The sequence below is a fragment of the Engraulis encrasicolus genome, chromosome 11, assembly GCF_034702125.1.
Source record: "Engraulis encrasicolus isolate BLACKSEA-1 chromosome 11, IST_EnEncr_1.0, whole genome shotgun sequence".
NCBI lineage: Eukaryota > Metazoa > Chordata > Actinopteri > Clupeiformes > Engraulidae > Engraulis > Engraulis encrasicolus.
The window spans coordinates 52,265,357-52,270,965 of record NC_085867.1 but is presented as its reverse complement, the minus strand read 5'-3'; the positions used below and the strand labels follow the sequence as shown (position 1 = coordinate 52,270,965).

The window sequence follows — 5,609 nt, the reverse complement described above, 5'->3', positions numbered from 1 at the left end:
TATCAAGTCATTTGTTGATGTTTTGGAAAGCATGGAAAGGTTTTCACTTTAAACGTTTCCCAGATATGAGTGAGTAATGAGTTGAAAATTCTTGATAATGCATAAGCAATGCTTATCAAGTCATTTGTTAATGTGTTGTAAAGCCTTAACAGGTTTTCACTTTAGATCAGTTCCCCAGATATACTTAAGTAATGGGTTATAAATCCTTGATAATGCATAAGCAATGCTTATCAAATCATTTCTTAATGTGTTGTGAAGCCATAACAGGCTTTCACTTTAGATCAGTTCCCCAGATATACTTAAGTAATGGGTTGTAAATCCTTGTTAATGCATAAGCAATGCTTAACAAGTCATTTGTTAATGTGTTGTAAAGCATTGGAAGGTTTTCACTTTAGATCAGTTCCCCAGATATACTTAAGTAATGGGTTATAAATCCTTGATAATGCATAAGCAATGCTTATCAAGTCATTTGTTAATGTCCAGAAACATCCATGAGGGGCAGTCACATGAGCCTCAACTTACTGTTTGCCATGTTACCAGTCATCACACACTAACCATTACAAAAGGGTTAATTAAGATTTCACTAATGCTAAAGCAAGAGTTTACAAACCGTTGCCATACATGCCTAATAGTACTTGGTAATGGTTAGGTGGTAGGAGGCAACAAAGAGATAATGTTTTTTTTCATAAATAAAGGTGGGTTATCTGACATTTTAATGATGGTTTACTAATGCTTATCAGAAAGTTCAATCACCATAAACAAATCATTACCAAGAAATGCATAATGACTAACTCGTGATTCACTAAGGGTTGACTAATGTTAAAATAAGGCTTAACTATGCTTAGCGAACAGTTACATCAGCACACACAAACCATTTACTAACGGTAGAAGTTAATGATTAAGAAATGAGAAATAATACTTACATAATGACTAACTCGTGATTCAGTAAGGGTTAACTAAAGTTAAAAATAAGGCTTAACTAAGGCTTAACTTTGCTTAGCGAACAGTTACATCAGTACACACAAACCATTTACTAACGGTAGTAGTTAATGATTAAGAAATAAGAAATAATACTTACATAATGACTAACTTGTGCTTCACTAAGGGTTAACTAATGTTAAAATAAGGCTTAACTAAGGGTTAACTAATGCTCAAAAAGGGGTACTTATTATAAAGTGTTACCTGCAAATTTGCATGGAACAGTAGCGTGATGTAGCCTAACCTGCAACTATCTATGAATGCGACTGTGATGATGGCTGCAGTGGTGTAGTCTACTTTTTGAAGTGGGTATAAATTTCAGCATTTTTGATGTGGGTATACTGTACATATTTGTGCTATTCTAAATAATGGATCAATCAATTTTAAGTGGGTAGCCTATCCATGATTTGCATGTGACGTCAAACGTTCTAGTGGACGGCTACTGGACGGCAAGAGTGCCGCATTAATGAATGGATTCCTATGGGACTCGCAACGTTTAGTAACTCATAACGTAACTTAGATCGCCGATAAACTAAACACCGTGAACACCCATTGTGCTGTTTGTTACAAAAACAGATAGGGTTACAACCCAGGCGTGACTTTTCACTGGATCTCAAAATAAAACGAGAAAGCTGAGGTGAATCGCGGCAACCAACTGGACAACCATCAAACTAGCCCACTCAAGTAACTGGATGAGCACCACGGTAAGTTTCTCATTTGCCATCCTTTGTATCATCATTTGTCTCTTAATTCGTGAACGCTAGTTAATTTAAGTCTAATGTGCAATTTCAGTGTTTTTTTTCTGTGAGGTCAATGTAAGATGCTTTCCATGATTAACGTTAATTATCATCATTGCGCTATGATGGACGTATGCTAAGATATTGCAGGCTGTAACATAAACACGGAATTCATAAAGCTCTTGGTGAATGACGTTCATACTGTTAAGGTTCAAATGTAAAAATAAACCATGTCTACATCTCTAGCGCTGATTTCCCAAGTAGTAGGCCTACTCTCCAGCATGATGCTGTCATGAAATGCCAATCACCTTATCCATGCTGGCCTATTTATAATGACATGCATAGGCCCACCAGTGTCGATGTTGTTGTCAATAATATGAAGTCCACCACTTTGTTGTGTTGTCATCCAAATTGTCTGCCCTCTGAAATCAGTCACACACATCAGAGGCTTAATGGTTTGGGAAGTGGTATTACGATTGGAGGGTTGCAGGTTCAAATCCCATCCTACACCTCTCCCTTCACCTCCCATCCAGGCTGAAGTAGGCCTATGAGCTAGGCACCAAGCCCCATGCTGCAGGGACAGTTAACAATTCACTGTGAGTAACGAAGTTGCTTTGGATAAGTGTCAGCTAAGTGTTATCTTTCTGTTTCTCTAGATGAGAAGAGCGATGATCTGATGTCATGACACATTGGATGTATGGAAGAGCCAGAGGTCCAGCACACCAAGTCAAGTTTAGCCGATTTCAACCTCTTAATCACACCAACTCAATGTAGTAATCAGTTCATTCAATGGCTCAAATACTTTATTTTTAGACACAAAGTACAAATACATTTCAAGGTTTTGTAGGTGATGGGAGGGGATATCTATTGTGGGGTGGACATGTACAATAGACGTGCAAGTACTTATTTATATTAATAAATGGTTATCTGAACTAGGCCTGTAATAGTCAACCCATTGATGCTGGATGCTGTGTACTCGTTGTATTGACCTAGGTGCCTGGAGCGACAGCATTTAGGCATGACATATTGGATTTTTTTTAGATTAAAAATGTGGGTATGTTAGAGCTGAATTAACATGTTCTAATGCAAGAGGATGGTCTTAGCTTTTATATCATGTCTGTATGTGCTTCAGAGACTTATTTAGTTATTTGGGTTTTTTTTTATAGGATGAGGACCTCTTTCTTAAAAGGGGCATAGGCAATTAGCTGGCATTTTGGTGCCGGCTGAAATGGGTTAATATTATTTACATACAGCACTATCCCCATACCAGTATACCCATGTCACCTGAGATATACATTTAGTGGAGACAATATAATTAGTTAGACTAGACTGAAGATTGACAGGCGGTCATGGGTAAGTGGTTAGAGTGTCAGCCTTGTATCCCAAAGGTTGCCGGTTGGACTCCCGACCCACCAGGTTGGTGGGGGGAGTTAAGTAATCAGTGCTCTCTCCCATCCTCCTCCATGACTGAGATACCCTGAGCATGGTACCGCCACACTGCTCCCTTGGGGGCTGCCCCCTTGCACGGGTGAAGCATAAATGCAATTTTGTGCAGTAAACACTTGTGTGCTGTGTCACAATGTCAATGGGAGTTGGAGTTTCCCAGTTGGGCTTTCACAGAAAATGTTCTACGTTGTTGTATTAGTACAATAAAATAAGCAAGACATGTCTGGATGGACTTCATCATTTCAGTTATTTATTATCACAGCTACTCACCATCAATGACAACCAGGGCTCACCAGCCAACCAGCCAAATGCTGGGAATTTTTTTGCTGGTAGAAAAGAAAACATACTTGGCACTTTGACCCATTATTTAATGTACCGGTATGTTTGGAGATTAACATACTAGCCATTTTGGCTACTAGTGAATAAACGTCAAAAGTTAATTTAGAGCCCTTCTGAAAACTCCAACAACTGGTACAGGTGATCAGTGCATCAGGGGAGGAATGTAAGGGTAGGCCCGATGGATGAGGGGAACAGCATCACTGATGGTGAGGTCCTGGTGCTGCTGCAAAGCCAAAGAGGAAGAAGCCTCTCTGGACACCTCTTCATGTTGGCTCCCCCATCTAATTAGAAAAAAAGAAAAGACAAACATGCTATTTAAAATGAATCTAGCCATGCATTGTAATGTACTGGTACAGTACTGAATAATTAATTCCCTTGGCAATATTGTCTGAATTAAAATGTCAGAAAATAACACTCATCCCAACTTACTAGTCATGTATTTACCTGTGCTGCTGGGATGCTATTCTTGGACGTCATCCTGGCCACCATGACTCATGTTTTAGTTTGGGTGCTGACCACCTGACTGATGAACCTGCAATTACTAAACAATAAAAACAATAAAAGATAAATAACAGGTTTGTTGTGCTTTTCTTTCTCTTGTGAAGGTCATCTTTTCAAATGATTTATTTAATCAAATCAAAATTATTTAATCAAAGTATGTAACCGACATTCTGTCCGATGTGTTTCTACATGTGCAATGTAATGCAACACCGATTTGAAACATTGAAGTATGTCAAGTCAGCTTTTATTGTCACTTTACTTATGGTCATACAAGGGAAACGACGTTTTCTCTCTACCATGCCAGGACATAGACAGGACTGACAATTACAGACAGACAGAAAGTGCAAGACAGGACAGGTAGCAGTGATGGACTGGTAACATAAGTGGTCAATAATAATACAGTACAAATGAACATATTGGACATGTAAACAGAAGATAAGATATATAATTATATTTCACAATAGCCTACATTGTGCAGACGTGGCTAAACAACAATGAAATCCACTTGGATGAAACGAAGCGAGAGAATTCAAGTTAACCTACAAGATACATCTGAGATGAAAATATATGCTATTCAAAACACCACTTTGCGAAATGCCTGACACAAAATGTACCGTGCGTCTTGTAGCCTAGTAAGTTAGGTTAGCAGCATTATCTTACCTGTGCCATGCCACGAAGAAGAGGATGCAGCCGCGGTGCCCAGCCACCAATGAAGAAACGGTGCATAAATGTGCTTATTTTGCCAATGCAGAGGTTTGGTTTAAGTTCACAACTTTACTGAAGAAAATAAACACGGGATAAAAAAATATATCGCAGGCAGAGTAAGTTCATGGCTGGAAGCAAGCAACAACTTTCTCTTCTTCTCCCAGTTTGTCGTACCGCCCGTCCCCGTTATGCCATCTAGTGGAGCAGAATACATTTGAATAAATCTATGATTTGAACACATCCACCGTGGCCAACCTAGCCTGATAACGCCAGGTACATATCCCGTTTAAAAAAAATACAAGAACTACGTGTTTCTTTGGTATTTTATGGTCAAAGTTGTCTTCGTCTGCATATAATTCCTATGTACGAATGTGTACTTCTGCCGTCCAGCAAAATCGATTACGTAATATTGTGACGTCAATGCAAATGATGGATACTGTAATCCCTGAAATTTTGAAATGGCTGTGTATACCTGTGTTTTACGTAGACTACACCACTAGCTGTGCATTTCATCAAGGTGTAGGCTACAATTCTCCACTTCAGGTTGATATTTTGACAACACTAATGTCCACATGTAGTACGACAGCAGATTTCGTGGTTTTTATGTTTTTGGATAGGAAACCATGTTGTTCGCTTTGGGTTTCTTTTTTTTTTTTTTTTTTTAAAAAGGGCCGCCAAGGGGAAAATTGTCACGGTGGGAAAAGTCCTCCCACTCCGCTCCTGTTCAAAACAGTGTAATGTAATCAATACTGTATACTGATATACTGCATACATATTATAAATGAAATCGGTCGTGCACTGTTCCTAATGACATATTAGGTAAAATGATGCTATGCTATGGCCTATTCATGAAAGAAAAAATATAATGATCTACTAATATTTTTACTCAGATGAACTTATGTT

At 38.6% G+C, this 5,609-nt stretch overlaps 1 long non-coding RNA gene across 1 annotated transcript; it reads right to left on the bottom strand.

Annotated features, from left to right (window-relative positions):
* Nucleotides 1-3,282: 3,282 nt before the first annotated feature.
* On the bottom strand, nt 3,283-5,129 carry LOC134459095 (uncharacterized). Its single transcript, XR_010036765.1, has 3 exons — nt 4,662-5,129; nt 3,945-4,041; nt 3,283-3,781 (listed from the first exon to the last, which is right to left on the bottom strand). It is a non-coding gene; the product is annotated as an uncharacterized LOC134459095 (long non-coding RNA).
* Between the last annotated feature and the right edge of the window lie 480 nt (nt 5,130-5,609).